The 22,935-nt window shown below is 34.4% G+C and overlaps 1 long non-coding RNA gene across 2 annotated transcripts in view; it reads left to right on the forward strand.

The window, feature by feature from the left end:
- The window catches only part of LOC134363363 (uncharacterized), a 30,076-nt gene extending 9,236 nt beyond the window's left edge, over positions 1-20,840 (forward strand). The window contains exons 1-3 of one of the 2 annotated variants that reach the window (XR_010021701.1): positions 18,398-18,480; positions 19,101-19,142; positions 19,949-20,840. This is a non-coding gene — a long non-coding RNA (uncharacterized LOC134363363). Of the gene's footprint in view, positions 1-18,397; positions 18,481-19,100; positions 19,143-19,948 lie in introns of those variants that run through there. The other variant, XR_010021702.1, reaches the window with a different exon arrangement.
- The last annotated feature ends 2,095 nt before the right edge of the window (positions 20,841-22,935 follow it).

The raw sequence follows: 22,935 nt of genomic DNA on the forward strand, positions 1-22,935 counted from the left end.
AAACTTTACCAACACCCCACTACCTAAAGCACTAGTGTTTTTATAGGCATGATAAAAGATTACAAATTTTATGGAAAACTATTAGAGAGTTATGTGAATGGCAATAAAATGTCTCTCCGGTTACTGCATTAAGAACAAACTATGGGGTAGGGGCAAGACTGGAAGCATAAAAACCCTTTAGAAAACCTTTTTCAGTTGTTACTGAAAAATCCCCAGCTATGTGGAGCTAGAATCTCTCAGTCTTCTGATTATTCATAAATGAAACATCTTTTGTGGATTTATATGACCTCAGTCAGAGTTGCCTGAAAACGGACCTTTGATAGCATATAGCACAGCTCCAAGAAATCTATGGCCAAGGATTGCTGAGAAATGCTCACACTTCTCTTTTCAAGGCATCTCTATCATCTATTTGTTAATTATTGGTGGATGTTAGCTCACTGCTAAGCTTTGGGTCACAAAATAATTGTTTTAAAAGTATATTTACTCTTGATGAAATGTTAAAGACTCCAATGCTACATTTTGTCCCAAAACCCCCAAAAGAAACACTCATGCTTTCCTCAAATGGAGACTAGAGAGGAAGGAAAAACAAGGAGGGGGACTCATTTCTGAAGTTCCCTCAGAAGTTTTCATGTTCTTCTCCCTGAACTGCTCCTTCAGGTAAAGAAAGAAAAACGGAAAAAAGGAGAAGGTAATGGACAGTAAATGTGTTCCAAAATGTTCCAAAGCCTCTAAGGACTAGAGCCATCCAAAGAACCAAAGAAATTCTTCCTCTTGACACCAATACCTCAAGCAACAGTGGTGTTTGATTAAAAGATTGTCTGTTTAATGTGATCTTTTAATTATTGGATTATATTTATGTCACCTAGCTAAATATATCAAGCTTCCTTGTGATGACTGGTAACTCAAGAAATTTAGTGTCCTGTTATTTTGGGGGTGTTTTTGTTTTTTTCTATTGAAACAGAGAAGTCAGGGTACTAATATTGCTCTAAAAAAAAGAAAAGATATAACCCTTCTGAAAAAATAAAACATTTGGTTAAAGTATAACATACATAACAGCTCAATAGTTATTCACCCATTGTAAGCAGCTTTAAATTGAAGAAAACATTAGCAGCATAACAGGAAGCCTCACTTTATACTCTCTCAGTCACTTACCCCTTCAAAAGTAATCACTATCCTAATTTATCACACTCAACAATATGTTGTTATGTGTAGCAATTGATTCCTTATTCTCATTACTTTATACTAATCTACTGTAAGAATACACCACAATATATTTAATCCATTATACTATTGGTTGACATCTGAGTTACTTTTTATAATTGCCTATTATGAATAGTACTGCTGTGAACATTCTTTTAAATGCCTTTTGGTAAACAACTATACATATTTCTTTTGGGTATATATCTAGGAGTGGAATTGATGTGTCAAAGTGTACACATGATAAACTTTGGTATATACTGCTAAGCAGATTTTAAGAGTGCTTTTACTGTTTACACCCCACTAGCAGTGTAAGAAAATTTCAATTGCTCCAACTCCTCACCATTTTTGTATTGTCAGTCCTTTAATTTTAATGCTATTCTCATGTATATGTGATTGTTATTTCTTAGCAATTTAGATTTTCATTTTCTTGATGATTAATGAGAATAGGCAAATGTTCCTACATTTATTGGTTATGTATCTTCCTTTGTAAAGAGGTTTTTGAAGTTATTTGACTCTGCTTTTATTCTGAATCTTTCTTTTTTTATTGATTTGGTTTTTTTTATCATTTCTAAATATGGGCCTTTTGTCCCCTCTCTGTGACTTAAATTTTCACTATTTTAATAGTGTTGTTTGATAAACAGAAGGTCTCAATATTTCGTGTAGTACAATTAATCTTCTTTTTTTCTTTACAACTATTATTTTTGTATCCAGTTTAAGAAAACCTTGTATACTTCAAGGTCATGAAGATACACTAATGGGTTTTCTCACAGGTTTACTGGTTTGTCTTTCACAGATTGGTGATCCAACTAGAATTCATACTTGTTTATGGTGTGAAGTATAGGTCAAGGTTAATTTTTCCTATGTAATTATCCAATTTACCTAAGTCCATCTATTAAAAAGGTTATTTTTTTCTTCACTCCACAGTAATTTTTTCATAAATCAATTAGTCTATTTGTGTAAATCTGTTTCTTACACTGTGCTAAGTGTTTCATTGCTTGGGTATCTTTACACCAATACCACGCTATCTTATTTACCTTAGCTTTATAATAAGTCTCGATGTCTGATGGTACATGTCCTCCAGCTTTATTTTTCAGCATTACCTTGACTTTTCTTGGCCCTTTGCATTTCAGTAAACATTTTAAAAATCAGTTTATCAATTTTCACCAAAAGAACAACAAAAACTAACGTGCCATTAAATTAAATTGGATTGCTTTGAATCTATAGATCAATTTGTGGCAAATTGAAATCTTAAAATATTTTTTTTCCAAACCATAAACCTATTATACGACTCTATTTGTTTAGGTTTTCATTAACTTCTCTCAAGAATATTTTGTACATTTCTATGTAGAAGTTTTAGACACCCTTATCCTTAGTATATGAGATTTCATGATATTCTAGTAAACTGTATCGTTTTATTTCATTTTACAATTGTTTGTTGCTGGTATATAAAAATAAAATTTATTTTTTTACATAAATATTTTATCTAATAATTTTAACATTAATTCTAATAACTTGTCTCTAAAAACTTTTATATGTTTTATGGGCATAATCATATTACCTGCAGATAGGGACAGATCAATTTCTTTCTTTTCCAGTCCTTATGCCTTTTTTCTTCTTGATTTATTGCAATGACTAGAATCTTCAGTACAATATTGAATAGAGTTGGTGAGCATGGGCATTCTTGTCTTATTCCTCATCTTCAAGGGAATGTTGGCAACAACCCACCAATAAGCAGATGTTTTTATAGGCTTGTATACTTATTTGTTTGATATTCTTATGATATTAAGGGTGTTCATTTTTATTAATAGTTTGCTTAGAGTTTTTATAATGAATGGTTGTTGAATTATATCCAGAAATTTATTTATTGGGTAGATCTTAACATATTTCTCTTTTATTCTATGAAGGTGGTGGTTACATTTATTGATTTTTAAATGTTAAACCAGTCTTTAATTCCTAGAATATACTTTCTTTTGAATGATATTTTATCTTTCCAATATATCAATGGATTTAACTCAGTCTGGTTGTGGTACCAAGGTTATGAGGTGTTATAAAATGCCGCATAGTGTTACCTCTTTTATTTATTTTCTTGAAGTGTTTGTGCAATATTGAAATTATTTCTTCCCTAAATGTTTGGAAGAATTTGCTAGTGAAAATGTTTAGCTTGGAATTGTCTTTGTCAGAGGTTTTTAACAACATTTTCAATATTTTTATATATTTAATTATTCAAATTTTCCATTTCTTCTTTCATCAGTTTTCTTAATATGTATTCTACCTTCCAGGATTTTTCTACTGCTTCTGAATTGAAAAATTCACTGTCATAAAGTTGTCTGTAGTGTTTTCTCATTATCTTTTTAATGTTTGTATAATTCATAGTGATAACAGTTCTTTTATTTCTTATCTTGATAAATTGTCTTTTTTTTTTTCTTGATTGGACTGACCAGGTGATTATCAAGTTATTGGTTTGTTTTGTTTTGTTTTGTGGCTGACTGGTATGTGACCCAAACCCTTGACCCTGGTTTATTAGGCTTTTTGATGAACCAACTTTTGGATTTGTGCTTCTCTCTACTGTATGTTTGATATGTATTTTATTATTTTCTGTTCTTCTCTTTATAATTTCCTTCATTCTAGTTTCCTTGGTTTTGAATTTTCTGTGGGTATCCAATTTCTTGAGATAAATAACTGAATAATTAATTTTAACCATTCTTCAATATATGAGTTGAAAGTTTATAAACTTCTCCCTAAGCACAGTTTTAGTTGCATTCTACATGTTCTGATGTTTTGCATTTTCATTAAGTTCAAAATATTTCCCAATTAACATTATGATATGTTTTTGGACTTGAATGTTATTATAAAGGTTTCTTTTTTAAGTTTCCAAACATTTTGTAATTTTCTAGTTAACTTTTAGGATTTTTTTGGAAACACACTTCAAATTATTTCAATTATTTGAAATTTTTGTGACATGTTTTATGGCCTAGCATATGGACAATATTGGTAAATATTTCATGTGCACATGAAAAACATGCATTCTGTTAGTGTTCGGTGCAGTGTTGGACAAATGTCAGTTAGGTTAATTTGTTAGTCATGTTGTTTGAGTCTCCTGTGTTTTTACTATAGTTTGATTATTTTGTGCTAATAAAGTCTCATCCTCCACTCTTTCTCCTCTTGTGCTTGTTTATTTATTTTAGTTTATCTTAGTTGTCACATTGCAAATTGAAGCATGTATCCTTAACTTTTTATAGTCTCATAAAAATTAGTACTTCAATCATTTCCCAGACAATGCTATAAACTTACAACACTTTTATTTCAATGTTTTGTCACGCATTTATTTCTACATAAAATTATTATTTTTGTTTTGCACAATCAATATTTATTCATATTTACCCATATAAAAATATATAATAAATACATAATCCTTTCTTTTGTTTTTCCTCCTTGAATTTTTGGGTTTTCACCTGGAATCATTTTCCTTCAGCCTAAAAATTTCCATTTAGTACTTTTTTAGTATGAGTTTGCTGGTAAAAATTTTTCTTCAGTTTTTCTTTGTTTGAACATGTCTTTGTTTCATCATCACTTTTGAAGAATATTTTCGCTGGGTATAAAATGACAGCTAGATTAACAATTATTTTATTTCAGCACTTTAAAGGTGTCATTCCATTGTCTCCTTGTTTCTAATCCTGTTCTCTGTGACCCTTTCCTTTCCAAGATCTTAACCTGAACAGCTCTCCACAATCTCCAAGGAGATGGTTATCATATTTCATCCATCTTTCCTAGCTATTTTCAGTAGAATCATTGTCTCCCACAAGCATGGGTATGCCAGAAGCAGAAGTTCAAAAAGTTATCATCATTCACTTATTTTAAATGGGCCCCTTGAGGAACTTAAAAACAATATTCGTATTGTCAGAAAATACACACTATGCCAACAACTTAGAGAGGATACAACATGAGCTTCCACAGTATTCTAAGTCCTTACACTGTATCACAACAAATGTGTGTCTGTCATTTGTTAAAAAATCATATAAAATCTGTTAACAAATCAAGTTAATGAAACACATTTAATTACTTATTTTTTTCATGAATGTCAAAAGCCTAATTTTAAAAGATGTTGAATAAAATGGACGTTTTTAAACATACTTAACAAACAGGTATTATTTCTGAAATATGTAACTATCTCAGGAATAAGACTGACTTGAAGCATCAGAGTGACATAACAAATATGAATTTGGAAGTAAAGAATTATGGAAAAAGTTACTAAAGCAGGAGGCATAACAGTACCTGACTTCAAATTGTACTACAAAGCTATTGTAACCAAAACAGCATGGTGCTGGCATAAAAATAGACACTTGGAACAGTGGAACAGGATAAAGGACCCAGAAATCAACCAACAGACTTACAGTTAATTGATATTTGCAAAGGCAAAAAAAAAAAATCATACATTGGGGAAAAGACTGCCTCATCAATAAGTAGTGCTGGGAAAATTGGACATCCATATGCAGAAGAATGAAACTAGACCTGCATCTCTCACCATACACCAAAATCAACTCAAAATGGATTAAAGACTTAAGTATAAGACCTGAAACTGTAAAATTACTAAGGAAAAATATAGGGGAAACACTTCAGGAACTAGGACTGGGCACAGACTTTATGAACAAGAGCCCAAAGCACAAGCAACAAAAGAAAAAATAAATAAATGGGACTACATAAAACTAAAAAGCTTCTGCACAGCAAAGGAAACAATCAACAGAATGAAATGACAACCTACAGAGTGAGAGAAAATATTTGCAAACTATATATCTGACAAGGGATTAATACCCAGAATATACAAGGAACTGAAGCAATTACACAGTAAAAAAAACAAATAACCCAATTAAAAAATGAACAAAGGAGCTGTACAGACCTTTTTCAAAGGAAGACATACAAATGGCCAACAGGCACTTAAAAAAATGCTCAGCATCACTAATCATCAGGGAAATGCAAATTAAAACCACACTGAAATATCACTTTACCCCAGTTAGATTGGCTATAATCACAAAGATGGAGAATAACAAATGCTGGCAAGGATGTGGAGAGAGGGGAACACTCCTACACTGTTGGTGGGACTGTAAATTAGCACAAACACTCTGGAAAATAGTATGGGGGTTTCTCAAACAGCTACAGAGAGATCTACCACACGATCCAGCAATTCCACTTCTAGGTATATACCCAAAGCAACAGAAATCATGTCAAAGGGATACCTGCACTCCTTTGTTCATCGCAGCTCTATTTAAAATAGCCAAGATATGGAACCAACCTAAATGTCCATGGACAGATAACAGGATAAGGAAAATGTGTTAAAAAGAATGAAATTCTGCCATTGTAGCAACACGGATGAGCTTAGAGAAAACTATGTAAAGCGAAATAAGCCAGGCACAGAGAGAAAAATATTGCATGTCCTCACTCATAAGTGGGAGCTAAGAGAGAAAGAAGGAAGGGAAGAAAGACCACAGTGGTGCATTGGATTTGTAGAGGGAGAGAACATACCTAGGGCGGCAGAGTGGGGTGGGAAAGGAGGGAGGGGAAGGGAGATCAGGGATTAATTGGGTGGCGGACACTGAATAATTGCAATTTGTGGTAATGCGCATGCTGCTAGTATTGATCTGATCATCACATCTAGAGCACAGGTGGTGATCATCAGCTTTGTACCCCATATATATACATAATGAATTTTAAAAATAAAAGAAAGCATTAAAAAACTAAAGTTACTTGGTATCTATTAAATCTGGAACAAATTTAGCTCTGTGCTTAGTAACCAATTATGACTTAGTAACCAACGATTTATTAACTTGCAGAAGAGTACACTTTTATACAGTTTTAAAAAAAATTCTAGGCCTCAAAAGTGCATGTAACAATCAGGATCCCAAATGAAATAAATGGTGCACTTAAATTATAATAAAGCAAGGATGAGTTATTTACAACGGCACTCTCTGTGAGAGTAGAACCGGAAGAGATAGTGTAATAAACTGAGATTAGTAGCTATGAAGCTATTGTAACTCCTTAGGGAAAAAAAAAAAAAAAAAAGAAAAGAAAAAGAAAGTAACCATTACCAGAAACAAAGGAGAGGCATACACAGAAGACCACCTTGGGAAGAACGTGATCTCAGTCTGACGGTCACAATCAACCCAAGACAACCCTGAGAGAGCTAGGGAAATAAATACCCAGGATAGCCTGACCTAAATCCCTTTCTCCTTCCAAACCCCCATTAACCAAACTCAACCAGAGTTCAGAGGACATGAGAAGCCATCACTGGAATGGATACCCAGTCAATCTGTACAGGCAGGGAACAAAGCAAGTAGAGAAAGGCAGAGAGCGACATCTATCTAGAGCAAGAAATTTTATAATTTTAAGTTTGCTATCATATCATTACTTTGTTGGCTCTTCTGCATGTTTAATTATTATGTACTAAAATATAATTTCAAGTCAAGTGGTTTTGGATATTTAGAAAGATTAGATTCAGATAAATGATGAGTTATTTAACTCTACAGTAAGTATACATTTGTATTTTGCGCATGTGGAATATCAGGAATGAGGTTTGGGAGAGACAGATCTATCAGAAAGATTCCTCAGAAGGTTCTACTACAACAGTTATGGAAATAAAAGGGTATAATTAGTTCATCTGGGAACATTTTTGAATCCTTTAAAAACCATTTGGCATTGCAATTCCCTATAACGAAAACTAGATTAAAGAACCCAGTAATTAAACCAGAGAGCTTCAGACGTACTTAATGGAGATGTTCTTTACTAAAATACTAGGAATAATATTGGCTTGAAGCATTGCAGTGATTTAAGAAATAAGAAGTAGGAAGCATGGAGCTGGCTAAGGTAGAATATTTATAGACAGTTTTTGGATGTAAATCAAAACTCTGCCAGGAAGGTTTAGAAAGGAATGGATACTTTATTAGGTAAGGTTCAATCTACAACTGTGAGTCAATTGAAAGTTAATAGCGGCTTTGTTAAAGGTCATAGATAAATGGCTACTGTAGTTTTAATGAATATTTTATTCATGTCACCTTTAAATTAGTTAAATTTGGAAAGAATAATGATGCCAAAGCCTCCTTCCTGGAACATTAAAAGCAGAATTTAATTTTAGATTTTTAACAAGTTCTAAAGTCTGATATAATGTTTTAAGCTATTTGGGGATTTTTTTTTCTTTTTATCATTCATGTTAAAAGTTGTTTTTTAAATATATGTGTTTTACATCTATAATATAGCACAAACAGCAGGGAATTTACAATAACATAGAACTTGTTTTGAACCCTAACTCCTTTCTTTATTACCTTAGTAAAACTTGAGTAAATCATTTAATTTGTTTGAGCCTAAGTTTCCTCTACTGAGAAATGGGAAATACTCAAATTTGGGATATTAAGTAAGATAAGGTTTTTTATTAGTATTCTCTCTAATTTTGTCTCATTAAGAATAGAGCTACTTTTGGGTCTCAATAGCCAGCAAATCTAATAAAATCGAGAGATAGGCCAAGGGACTTTTCCTTGTAAACAGTATGATTTAAGCATTATAAAACTGAAACCCATGAATTATGAAGGCCAGTTTTGAAGAAGATGATATGTTGCAGAGGCAGAGACAGACTGGAAGTAGAATTTCTAGATAAGGCTCTCAGATATTCAGGGGAGGGAGCCTGAACAGAAGAGGGTTGAATCTGGCAAGCCCAGCCTCAGAGACATGGCTCAGAAACAGATGTCAGGGATGAGAAATAGGAAAAATAAGATGAAGTCTAAGGAGCTAGGTCAATGGTACAAGATGTGGGGGAATCTAACTTATTCAAGTGCATGGAGAACACCTTATTTGATAATTTTAAAAGGCCAGGTGAGCATTCAGGTGTGAAGTATCTAAAAAGTCTTGCAAGTCCCTGAAGGCATTTTCCCTGCTTAACCAACAAAACTTACTAAACATCCATGAGAGTATGGAATGTCACAAATGCTTTCCTTACTGCTAAATAACTGCTTGGCCACATTGAAAACAAACCCATAGTATGAAAGTCTGCTAGAAACTGATTTAGTCTAAACACCATAACCCCTTGTGCTCCTTTTTCTACAATGAAGCATGGTTCAAAATGAATTTGTCTTTTATTTATAATTAATTGTCTGCAGAATTACTAGACAAGCAGAGAACTAATGATTTCTTAATGGAGTCCATCTAAGGCAACTTACTGCCAAATCTCAAAAGCTTTCTACCAAAGAGTATATTTAGTGCTTGCATAATTATTCAAAAATTTATTTATTCATTCACTTAACAAATATTTATTTAGGTTCTACTCTGTTCTCAGCCTTATTTTAGGAAATGGAGTTAGAGCAGTAAATAAGATAAAATGCTTAGCCTTATGGTGCTTACATTCCAGTGGAAAAAATGAACTGATTAAAAACAAACAAAAAATCTAAACACAAAATGTATAATTTAAAATCAGATAGAAATTAGCGGAAAAATAAGCCAAAGTGAGAAAACAGAAAATGGAAGGAGGTATTATTTTAGATAACATGGTTAGGAAAGGCCTCTCTAAAGAGATGCTTTTGAGCAGAATCTTAAATAAAAAGAGAAAGCACACTCTACAGATTTCTGGAAGAAAAGCATTCAGGGCAGAAGGTACAGCAAGTGCAAAGGGTTGGAGGTGGGAAGTTGTTTGATGTGTTTCAGAAAGAGCAAGGAAAGTTATTTAGCAAAGGTGAGAGGGTTAGTCAGGAGCCAAATGACAAGAGCCTTGTAGACCTTAGAGAGATTTGTGCTGGGGAGTGATAGGATTTGTCTTACATTTTTAAATGATTATTTTTGTTTTGGGGGGGAGAAAACAGTAAGGGAACAGAAAGATCATTAGGAAGCAATAGCCATCCAGGAGAAAGGTGATGCTCATGTAACTTAGGGAAGTAGCAGGAAGAGGGGATGATGAAGACTTGGATTTGTATACATATTTTGAATTTTTTATTTTTTTTCTTAATTGGCATAATAACTATATATTTATGAGGTACAATGTGATATTTAGGTACATGTATACAGTGTGCAATGTAATTAGCATATCTATCACCTCACAAATAGCTAGTAGAAAGGATTTTAAAAGTTTCCAATACAAAGAAATGACAAATGTATGTATTTGGAGGACTGGGATTTGCTGATGATGGACTGGGATGTGCTTGTGAAAAAGAAAATTATTTTGCATTTATAATTAAGTATATATATTTTTCTTTTTTGAAAAGGGTAATGCTGGGATAAGGTAAAATTTGGGAAAGAAAATTAAGTTTTTGGTTTAGAATATGTTAAGTCTAAGACACCTAGTAGCCATTCAGCACTAAGATTTAAAGCAGACAGTTGTATATGCATATCAGGAGTTTGGAGAAAATAGCAAAGCAAATGATCTCTGGTCTACAGATGAGGGCTGTTGTCTACCTTATAATCTGAAATTCTAGGAAATTTTCTGAGAAGACTCATACCCATTCTCCCTACTATGAAATCTATGGGCTCCTTAAAGCATGTTTTTCAGAGAAGCTTTATGGCCATAATTATTCTCAAGGGACCACCTCAGTGAATTTCCAATTATTCTGAAGATAGTGGCAGGTAGTTCCAGACCTTCAGGAAATCTTACATCCACAAGGAAGGAAAGCCTAAAATGGTGAAAAGTAGAAGTTGGATGCTTTCCTAGGACAAACTTGAGAACAGATGAAAATTACATTCTCCAAAACATGAATTTGCTTCTAATTTTTGGCTGTCCACATTTGCACCAGCCACATTTCAAGGACTCAGCAGCCACATGTTGGTAGTGGCTACCATATTGGACAGCACAGATGCAGAATATTTCCATCAACATGAAAATGTATGATAAACTAATAGGACTGTTCTAGCTCTTGCCCTTAAATATCAATCTATAGTTTATGGACTCATTCAAATAAAAATTTAATTTAGGTTTTTGTTTGTTTGTTTGTTTACTGTTTTCTGCCTTGTTATATTCCATATTAGTACTGCCAATTCAAAAGCGCACTGTATAAAGGTCTTTTCTGTGAGAATGTTTCAAATCCAAACCTGAATTCTTTTTTGCAAAGGAGATTGCTCCACACAATCAGTTCTGAAAGAGATTGTAAACTGTGGATTGTTAGTTTTTGTGTTGATCTTTCACTGTTCCCCAGTTTTGTCAGTTCTCTTACTTTTACCCTCTTTAATTATGCTGAGCCATATGACTTGCTTTGGTCATTGAAATGTGAGCAAATTTGATGTCTCCCTTCCAGAAGCATGGAGCATGATTTGTCATGTTGTTTTCCTTCTGCCATGTTAACTGGCAAAGTTTCTGAATGTGAAAGCTCTGTGACATTGGGTGTCTTAGGGAGGAAAATGGAGAACAGAACATAGAATGGACATGTAGAGAGATAGGTAGAATTAATGAGAAATAACTTTGCTATTTGTATTAGTTATTTTCTGTTAGATAAGGGTGCAGGATCAAACACCACCAAAATTGTAGTGGCTCATGATAACAACTGCTTATTTTTCTCCCATGTTACATGATGGTTATGGGCCAGCCACAGCTAAGAATCACTACTTTACATATATTCTTCACCATAGGATGCAGACTTAAGCAGCCTCTGTCTTCACCTAATGCTAAGAAGAAAAGAGCCAGTGGGGAACCATACAATGGCCATTAAAGTGTCTGTCTGAATATGATATACATCATGCCCATTCACATTCCATTGGCAAAAGCAAGACAAATGGCCTACCATCATATCAGTGGAGTGGGGATGGACATTATCCCAAAAGGAGACACTGCAAGTCACACTGAAAGCAATGGGCATGTATGATCTTCTGACAAGAAGAACAGCAAATAATTGGAAATAATAATAAAATCTACCACATTACTTTAAGCTGTATTTGTTTCTTCATTATAACATACCTCATTTCTAATGCAATTTATTAAATAACCTCAGAGAGGAAGCATCTATTAATCTATCAATTGAAAACTGTGTCTTGATTACCTATTTATTGTCTAACAAAGATACATGTAGGAGAATTCTAAATGCCTGCCCTTAGCAGCCAGACAGCAAGCATAGATACGCGTATGTCAAGCTAAATTCAACTTTATTAACAATAGATCAAGAAATGATAATGTATTAAAAGGTCACTGGAATACTTCAGTAAACATTACTTAACACATAATAAGGTACCTGAAACTGTGAATGTTTGTTGGATGAATGAAAGTAAATGTAATTAGTGAGCCCTATAATACTCATTGCAAATATATTCAGTCCCAGTTTGATTAGGAATAATTCATTTCATTATTAAGAATGCTTAAAACCAATATATATTAATGTCTATCTAGTGAAGACCTAAGTTAATTACCAGTCTTAAAAGATAATGTGATACTCTAGAAAGTATTACAGAAAAACGACTAGTAGGGCTATGAACCATCCTGAGAAATTTTGTGACAGTAAGTACAGACTTCATGAACAGGACCCAAAAAGCACAGGCAACTATAGGAAAAATAACCAAATGGGATTATATCAAACTAAAAAGTTTCTGCACAGCAAAAGAAACAATCAACAGAGTAGAAAGACAACCGACAGAGTGGGAGAAAATATTTGCAAAATATACATCTGACAAAGGATTAATATCCAGAATATATAAGGAACTCAAACAACTTTACAGCAAAAAAACAAATAACCCAATTAAAAAATGGCCAAAGGAGCTGAATAGGCATTTCTCAAAGGAAGATATACAAATGGCCAACAGACACATGAAAAAATGCTCAGCCTCACTCAGCATCCGGGAAATGCAAATCAAGACCACTTTGAGATACCACCTCACTCCAGTTAGGTTGGCTAACATCCAAAAGACTGAGAATGGTAAGTGCTGGTGAGGTTGCAGAGAAAAAGGAATTCTCATACACTGTTTCTGGGACTGCAAAATGGTGCAGTCTTTATGGAAAATGGTATGGAGGTTCCTCAAACAACTACAGATAGATCTACCATATGACCCAGCTATTCCTCTACTGGGAATATACCCAGAGGAATAGAAATCATCATGCTGAAGGGATACCTGTACTCCAGTGTTTACTGCAGCTCTATTTACAATAGCCAAGAGTTGGAACCAGCCCAAATGTCCATCATCAGATGAGTGGATAAGGAAACTGTGGTACATCTACACAATGGAATACTACTCTGCTATAAAAAAGAACAAAATACTACAATTTGCAACGACATGGATGGACTTAGAGAAAATTATATTAAGTGAAACAAGTCAGGCACAGAAAGAGAAATACCACATGTTCTTACTTATTTGTGGGAGTTAAAAATAAATAAATAAACACACAAACAAATCAAGGGGTGGGGGCAGGGAAGAAGACAGAATAACCACAAAAATGCCTTGAACTATTTAATTCAAGTGAACAGATATTATGGGGGGGGGAGGAAAGGGGGTGAAGAGGAACAGGTAAAGAGGCATGAAAATCAGCTAAATGTATATTGAGAAGTAAAATAAAAATAAATAAATAAATAAAATTTTTAAAAGATACTCATGTTATTTTGTTCTCACTCATAACTGGCTGCTAGGAAGGGAAAGAGGGAAGGATGAAGGAATGAAGGAAAGAAAGAAAGAAAAGACCACAACAATACATTGAACTTTCAGAAGGAGAAAACAAACCTAAGGATACTAGAGATTGGGGGGAAGAAGGAAGGGGTTTGGGGAAGTGATAGGTCAGGAAAAGGGCATAAAGAAATATCATGATTTGTAAGAATGAATATGCTAAAAATAAATTTAAAAAAGAAACTCATGCTGTTTGTACATGGCAGGCAGTAAGAAGTTCAGAAACAAATAGCTAAAATCAAGTAAAAAGTTTAGACTTGCCTAGTTACATGGGACTCACTAGAATTCAATTAAATGACTTCTTTAATGATCCACATTCCCACTGTGCTCCATCTCTGATCTCCATTCCTGCATTTGATCCGTGTAATATTAGAGTTTTTTCATTCAAACACTCATTTATCTAAAAAATAAGTATTGAATACTTCTTGTACATTAGACACTGGGGATAAGTAAGAGATTAAGACATCCATTGTCTTTGCCCTCACAGAAATTCCACACAAGACAGTCATAATATTCTGTGTTATTTTTATCATCAAAGGCAAAATATTTCACATACTTTCAGAAGGAATAAAAATAAATGATCAGGTACTTAGTGATTGTTTTAACTAGTTTTAAACAAGAATTATTAAATATAAATGAACAATCCACAGAATAGCACCAATGCTTAGCCTATTTATATTAACCCAATCACACACAAAATTCTAACCACTAGTATATATTTTGCAATCTCACTATCTAGTGGTCAGTTATCTGAGCTTATGGTTCCTAGGAACCATCTGTTTTATAAATTTGTCTTTTGAGCTCTACTATCATATTTTTATATAAAATACAACATATATTAAGATGTAGTAAATATGTCTGCAAACCTTGACTTACATGATTAGAGATTATAGAGTTGGGTTAATGAGGATTCATACACTATCTCTGCTCACAAAGACAAATGTTGTGCTTCATATGAGTATAAAGTAAATAATCCAACACATATTCCTGGGTGTTCAAAGTCATCACATTCATTCAGTGGTGAAACAACAGTATTGTATAACAGAATTAATATAGGAGTCAAATTCACAAGACATGGATTTCTCTTCCAGCGTTAGAAATACCTTCACTGAGTCACAGTTTCCTAATTTCTAAAGAGGGATAAATAAGGTGAAATGTGGATAAAGACATACAGATAGATATATGGAGTGAGATACAAATTCAAATGTAGACCCCATATAAAGTGGGTGTTCTCATTATCAGAAAAATAGACATACTTGGGTGCAGGTTTGTTAGATATGGAACTTAGGCTCAGAAAGAATTAAGATGGGTACATAGAAACACTGAGTTTGAACCTAAAGCAATTATCTACTTGATAAGAATATCACATTAAAATGAGATTTTCATTTGGTTGATTATGAGTATTTAAGGTATATAGAAAGCTCAAGTTGAAGAAAATATCTCTAAGGATTTGCTTTGAGGAATTTTCTTCCCTCTGAATTAAGTTCTGAGTGAACCATGTGATTCTTTCTGCTGGATGAACCTCACCTCAAAGATAGCAAAACATTTATGAAATACAGCATAATTTTAGCCTACTTATTTCATAGATTAAGGAACCCATCTGGACATTCTTTTTCCAGAAATCCTTACAAATTGGGACCTCATGAGAATAAAGTCCTCTACGGATGAGCAAATCAAAAGCATGAGGTTGAAAGAACCTGTAATGATGGTCCCACTTTCGGTCTCTGTTCATCCCACATGTTTCAGCTGCTATGAAAACTCTGAGGTGTCTTAAGGTCCAGATTTTGTGCAGTGGTTTTGCTGTATTCTTAATTTGTTATCAGCCATTTAAAATATCAGATGAGCAGAATAATGCATTTCTGGGTTTTGGGTTTTTTTTTTTTTAACCGATTGTGTATATTCATGGGGTACAAAGCTGACCATCACCACCTGGGGCCCACGATGTGATGATCAGATCAATACTATCAGCATGCCACTACCACAAATTGCAATTATTCCCCATGTTCCCCAACCAATTACTCTCCAACCCCCCCACCCCCCCGCTCCTCCATCCACACCCCCTGGCAACCCTAGGTATATTTTAAGGTGATAAATTTTTAACTTTCAGCAAATACATGTAAAGTTAGGATAAATGTTATAAGACATAATCTTTGCTAAGTACTCAGTGTGTATAGATACCTCAGAAGCAACGCACAATATTTCAGAAAGATAAATATTGACTTTAATAAAAGAAAATCAGTAGAACTAAGCTAAATAGTGTATTTGCTTGTATTTTTATTCTATTATATCAATTATTCAGTTTTACACTTTTCTTAATTTTTTTTACTGCGAAAACCACTGTCAAAAGTTACTGTAATTTATTTTCTTAGATTTGAAAGTCATATGAAATCCAATTTATGTTTGAACACTTAGTTTTTTTATCTCCTGTACCTTCACAACTAACCCCCAATTCTCTCTACTACACACAGGCACACACATGCAAGCACATGCATGCATATATCTCCAAGCTGAAACTGAGTATGTGAGGCCATGATGAAAAAGATGGGAAATTTACACCAAAGTATATCCCCAAAAGATATTTAGATATAAAGAGAAAAACTAGTAACCCCACAGTGAAGAAACTTGTGATCAAATGATTAAAGTGATCACCAATAATAAATGTATCCATATCTATGCAAAAAAGAAGCAAATTGGGAGCAGGTGGAATTAATTTGCAGAAGGTAGATGAAAGGTATTTGATCATTTATGGTACTTTTCTATAACAGCATTACTGACATATAACTTACCTATAATGAAATTCACCATTTTAACATGTACAATTGAGTGGTTTTTAGTATGTTCCCAGAGTTGTGTATGTTCCCAGAGTAATTTTAGATCATTTTCATCACCCCATTAACATTCACCGCCTATTCATCCCCTATCGATCACAAGTCTACTTTCTGCTTGATGGATTTGGACATTTAGTATAAATAGAACAATATAATATGTGGTCCTTTGTGACTGGCTTCTTTCACTGAGCATAATGTTTTCAAGGTTCATCCATGTTACTCTATGTACTCCTCATTCATTTACTTTATTGCAGAATGACATTCCATTGAATGGATAAACCACATTTTGTTTATCCAGTTATCAGGTGATGGACAGTTGGATTGCTTCTATTTTGGGGCTTTTAAGAATAAGTCTGCTATGAACATTTATGTACAAGTTTTGCATTGATATATGTTTCATTTCTCTTAGGTATGTACTTCGAAGCTAAATTACTGGATTATATGATTACTCTCCATTTAATATTTTGAGAAACTGCCAAACTGTTTTCCAAAGTGGCATCATTTTATTACTGCACCAGCAATAGCTGAGGGCTCCTATTTCTCCACATTCTTGCCAACGCTTTGTTATTGTCTTTTTTTTATTTTAGCATCCCAATGAGCATAAAATGGTGTCTTGTGGTGGTTTGGTTTGCATTTTCCTATTGACTAATGATGTCTTTTTTGTGGGGTTGTGTGGCGGGTGCTAATTAGCTATATTAGTCCATTTTTGTGTTGTTATAACAGAATACCTGAGACTGGGTAATTTATAAAGAACAGAGGTTTATTTGGCTTACGATTCTGGGACAGCTGCATCTGGCACAAGCCTCAGGTACTCATGGCATAAAGAGGCAGGCATTCGGTGGGTACTAGCAGATCACATGGCAAGAGGAAGCGGGGGGGGGGCGTTTCCAGGGTCTTTTAAACAACCAGCTCTCATGGGAAAAGAGTGAGAACTCACTCACTACCCTCACCCCCCAGGGAGAGCATTAATCCATTCATGAGGGATCCGCCCCCATGATTCAAACAGCTCCCAACACTGCCACATTGAGGATCAGATTTCCACATGAGTTTGGGGGTACAACATGTCCAAACTCCTTCATTAGCCATTCATATATCCTCTTTGAATAAATGCCTATGCAAAACTTTTACACATTTTTGATTGGATTATTTATCTTTTTATTGTGTAGTTGTAAGTAAAAGTTCTTCATATATTATGAATGCCACATCCTTATCAAATTTATGATTTGCAAGTATTTACTCCTGTTCTGCAAATTTTCTTTTCATTTTTCTTGATGGTATCCTTTGAAGAAAAAAAAAACAGATTATGGTAAAAAGTCCTATTTATTTATTTACTCATTCATTCGTTTGTGTCACTTGTGATTCTATCATAATTTAAAAACTATTGCCTAAATTAAGGTCACAAAGATTTACTCATCTACTTTCCTCTTAGAGTATGTTTAACTCTAACATGTAGGTCCGTGATTCATTTTCAGTAATTTTTTAATAATATGGTATGAGATAGGTGTTCAACTTTGTTCTTTGGAATACAGATACCCAGCTGTCAAAGCACTGCTAGTTAAAAACACTATTCTTTAACCCCTGAATTGTCTTGGCAATCTTGTCAAAAGTCAATTGACCAATAAAGTAAGGATTTATGTTTAGTTTCTCAATTCTTACTCATTGCTGTGTACGTCTGTCATCATGACAGTACCACACTGCCTTTATTACTGTAGCTTTGTAGTAAGTTTTGAAATCTGGAAGTGTAACTCCAACTTTGCTTGGTCTTTTTCAGGATTGTTTTGGTCATTTGAGGTCCCTTGTATTTCTACAGAAAATTTTAGATTGAGCTTGTCAATTTTGGTGTATAAAACAGGTGAGATTTTGACAGAGACTGCATTGAATCTGTTTACTAAGTTGGGAAGTATTGCTATCTTCACAATATGATACTTTCCAATCCATGAACTGGGATATCTTTCCATCTGTTTAGATATTCTTTTATTTTCTTTCACCAATGTTTTGCAATATTTAGTATACAAATCTTGCACTTTTTCTTTATTAAATTTATTTCTATTTTTTGTTGTTTTTGATGTTACTATAAGTGGAATTGTTTAACTTTATTTTTGTATACTTCAGGGCCGAGCCCGTGGCGCACTTGGTAGAGTGCTGCGCTGGGAGCGCAGCGACGCTCCGCCGCGGGTTCGGATCCTATATAGGACTGACCAGTGCACTCACTGGCTGAGTGCCAGTCACGAAAAAATGACAAAAATATATATATATATATTTTTGTATACTTCATTTATATTTTATATATACACTGATTTCTGTATATTAATTTTACATCCTTCAACCTTGCTGAACTCGTTAATAAATTCTAATAGTTTATTTTGGATTCTGTAGATCTTTCTACGTGCAAGATCATAGCATCAGCAAATAGAAATAACTTTGCTTCTTTCTTTCTAACCTAGGTGCTTTTCATTTCTTTTTCTTCCCTAGTTGCTGTAGCTAGAACCTCCTGTATAATGCTGAATAGAAGTGGTAAGAAAAGACATCCTTGTATTTTTCCTGATCCTAGCAAGAAAGTGTTCAGTTTTTCACCATTAAGTACAATTTTAGCTGAGGGATGAGGTTGTTCTCTATTTGGCGTGGGGAGCAGGGGTAAGAACAACTTCCCAGGAGGTGGGGAGAATGGAAAGAACAGGGAGTTATGGGAGAGGCGTTGGGGAAGGGAAGGCAAGTCAGGATCACCTTCCTGGTCCCTCCAGACCTGAGATCAGTTGGTACCTGCCTGGCACGGACACAGAGTTCATGTTTGAGGCAAGTGGTGTATTGAAAAGGACAGAGCATGGGCCTGATGGATCACTGACGTAGGAGGATGATTCAGGCCCTGGGGTGGAGGGAGTCAAGGGGGAGCCTAAGGACAGTAGAGCTTGGAGGTCCTTAGGAAACAGTGCTGGGGTTTCTAAGTGCTTGCCACAATGGGCTCAGGAGGGTGGAACCAGCTCTGCCTCGGCCCCAACTGGGCTTTGGAGAGGCAGGTCATGTATTTGGCTGTGTGCAGTCCTTGATGACGGCATGCAGTGAATGCTCAAGCCCCAAAGAGGAGCACTAAGGGGATGGGCTTGAGGTCTTGGCAGCATTGTGTTGGGGAGCTTGTAAGAATAAGGCACGTGCTAAAAGCATTGGGGTGAAAAGTCCCTGGGAAAACTACCAGAGTGTGACTAGTAGTGGTGGCAAGCGTGGTAGGAGAGGTGGCAGAGTTAGACAGCACCGGTCCAGGTTTCAGAGCCTCAGGCAGGAGACGAGTACTAGAGGAGTTCATGCTTCTTTCTGTCTTTTTACAGGTTCACCAGCACCTAAGTGGCACCCTTTTTCCTCCTGAGTGTTTCCAGCTGCCATTTGGTAGACGGGATGCCTTGTTTATGTCCTAGTGGTCTTTAAAACTAAGCTTAGAGTGGAACATTAGAAGTGGAAGTAACCTCAGAGGTCATCAAGCTTTTCTCACCTTCCTCCTACCCTTTCATTACGCATATGAGGAAACTGAGGTCCAGAAGACCCATAGGGTATGGCTAATGGAGAAGAAAGGTGGCAAACTTTTTCATTCATTAAAAATGTTTTTCAATTACTAAAGTGAAGTCCTGCTGTGTCTGATGGGGGGGAGGAATATTGGCATCATGTAGACACAGGAAAGACCTTGAATCTGGATATTTTCTTCTATTCCTAGTTTAAGTGTTTTTATCATGAAAGGGTGTTGGCTTTTGTCAAATGCTTTTTCTGCATGTACTGGGATGCTCATGTATTTGTCCTTTATCTATTACATGGATTGATGTTGGGATGTTAATCAACCTTGTATTCCTTGGATAAATCCTACTAAGTCATGGTGTATAGCCTTTTTCGTATGTTGGTAGATTTGGTTTCTGAGTTTTGTGGGATTTATATGTTGCCTTGGGTTGAATGTCCCCCCAAAGCTTAATCCCTGCTGTGACAATGTCAAGAGGGTGACAAATCCTATTATGGTAATTGAAAGGTGAGGCCTTGATGAGGTGATTAGATTGTAGGACCATGCCTAGTGAATGGATTAATAATGGTGGTCAGGAGTGTGGTTATGAGGGCTTTAAAAAGGGAGCATGAAAAATCTGTCTCTCTCTGCTCTGCTATTTTCACAATGTGAAACCCTGCCATCCCTCTCGCAACTACCAAGACCTAGACCAGCTATGTTCCCTGGACTTTGGACCTCCAGCCTCTGAAACATTAATCAATAAATTTCATTTTCTTACAAATTACTTAGTTCTGTGTATTTTGTTATAAGCAACAGAAACAAACTAATACATATGTCTATATTCATAGGAATATTGGTCTGTACTTTTCATGTAATATCTTTTTATGATTTTGATATCTGAATAATTCTGGCCTCATAGAATGAATTGGGAAATGTTCTCATTTATTTTTTGTAAGAGTGTGTACAGGAAGTTTTTTAATCAGTAATTTAATCACTTTACTATTCAGACAACCTATTTCTTCTTGAGTCAGTTTCACCTGTTTGTGGCTTTCTGAAAAATTTTCATTTCATCTATATTATTTACATTTTTGGTATACAATTTTTCATACTATGCTCTTATAATACTCTTTATTTCTGTAAGGTCAGTAGTAATGCCCCCTCTTTTCAGTGTTGATATTAACAATTTACGGGTTTTTTCTTTTCTTTTTTTTTTTGTCTTATCATTCCAGCTAAATGTTTGTCAACTTTGTTGATCTTTTCCAAGATTCAACGTTTCAAAAATGTTCTCTATTATTTTTCTATTCTCTATTTCCCTTACTTAAGTTTTAATCTTCATTATTTCCTTCCTTCTGTTTGCTTTGAGTTCAGTTTTCTCTTCTTTTTCTAGTTTCTAGGTGGAAAAATTAGGTTATTGATTTAAAATCTTTCCCACTTTTTAATATAGCCATTTACCACTGTTAAAAAAAAGAAGAAAGAAATCCTATTAGCACAGTTTTAGCTGTGTTCCATAGTTTGGATTTGTTGTGTTTCATTTTCATTTGTCTCGAAGGACTTTCTAATTTTCCTGTGATTTCTTTGACCTAATAATTATTTACAAGTGTGTTGTTTAAATTCCACATACATGTGATATTTCAAAATTATTTTGTTAATGATTTCTAATTTAATTCTATTGTGCTTGAAGAATATATTTGGTATGATTTTAATTTTTTGGAGTTTAATCAGGCTTGTTTTAAGGCCTGATATGCAGTCCATTCTAGAGATTGTTCCATGTGAACTTGAGAAGAATGTGTATTCCACTGTTATTTGATGGAGTATTATATAGTTTCTGCTATGTGTAGTTGGTTTATAGTGTTATTCAAGTCTTTTATTTCCTTGTTGATTATTGCCTAAATGTTGTATCCATTATTAAAAGTGTAGCATTGACCTTTTTAAGTTGTATGTCTATTTTGGTTGTATGTCTATTTCTCCCTTCAATTCTATCAGTTTTTGCCTCATGTAGTTTGGGGCTCTTTTTTTAGATGTGTACATGTGTTTATAAATATGTCTTCCAATTCTAACATCATTTATTTACTATTATTTTTGAGTCTTTTTTTTAGTGGTTGCCCTGGTGATTGCAATTAACAACATAATTTATAACAGTGTAGTTCAGATTAAAACCAGTGAGTTATAATAGTACACAAAAACTTTGTTCCTATATATCTTCATTTCCTCCCCCTTCTTTGTGCTATTATTGTCATAAAAATTAAATCTTTATCATTGTATGTTCATCAATGCATATTTATAATTATTGCTTTATGAAGCTGTCTTTTAAATCACATAGGATAAAAAAAAGCTTACAAACAAAATGAGGCTTACAAAAAACTGTTTTATAGTTACCTAAGTAGTTATGTTACTAGTGCTTTTTATGTCTTCTTCTGTATTTGATTTACTATCCATTGTCCTTTCATTTCAGACTTTAGTATTTACCACAGGCCTGTCTTCTAGTAATAGTAATGGATTCTTTCAGTTTAGTTTATCTGGGAATGTCTAACTATATTCTTTAGAGGATAGAGGATAGTTTTGCTGGATATAGAATACTTGGTTGACAGTCTTTTTTTTTTCCTTTGGCAGCTGACCAGTACAGAGATCAAACCCTGGATATTGGTGTTATCAGCACCATGGACAGTCTTATCTTTACAACACTTTGAATATATTCTCCCACTGCCATCTTGTCTCTAAGGTTTCTGAAGAGAAGTTAATGGTCAGTTTTAGTAAATATCCTTTGCACATTATGAGTCATTTTTCTGTTGCTGCTCTCAAAATTCTCTTTCACTTTCAACAATCTGACTATAA

This window comes from Cynocephalus volans, chromosome 14, assembly GCF_027409185.1.
Source record: "Cynocephalus volans isolate mCynVol1 chromosome 14, mCynVol1.pri, whole genome shotgun sequence".
Classification (NCBI taxonomy): domain Eukaryota; kingdom Metazoa; phylum Chordata; class Mammalia; order Dermoptera; family Cynocephalidae; genus Cynocephalus; species Cynocephalus volans.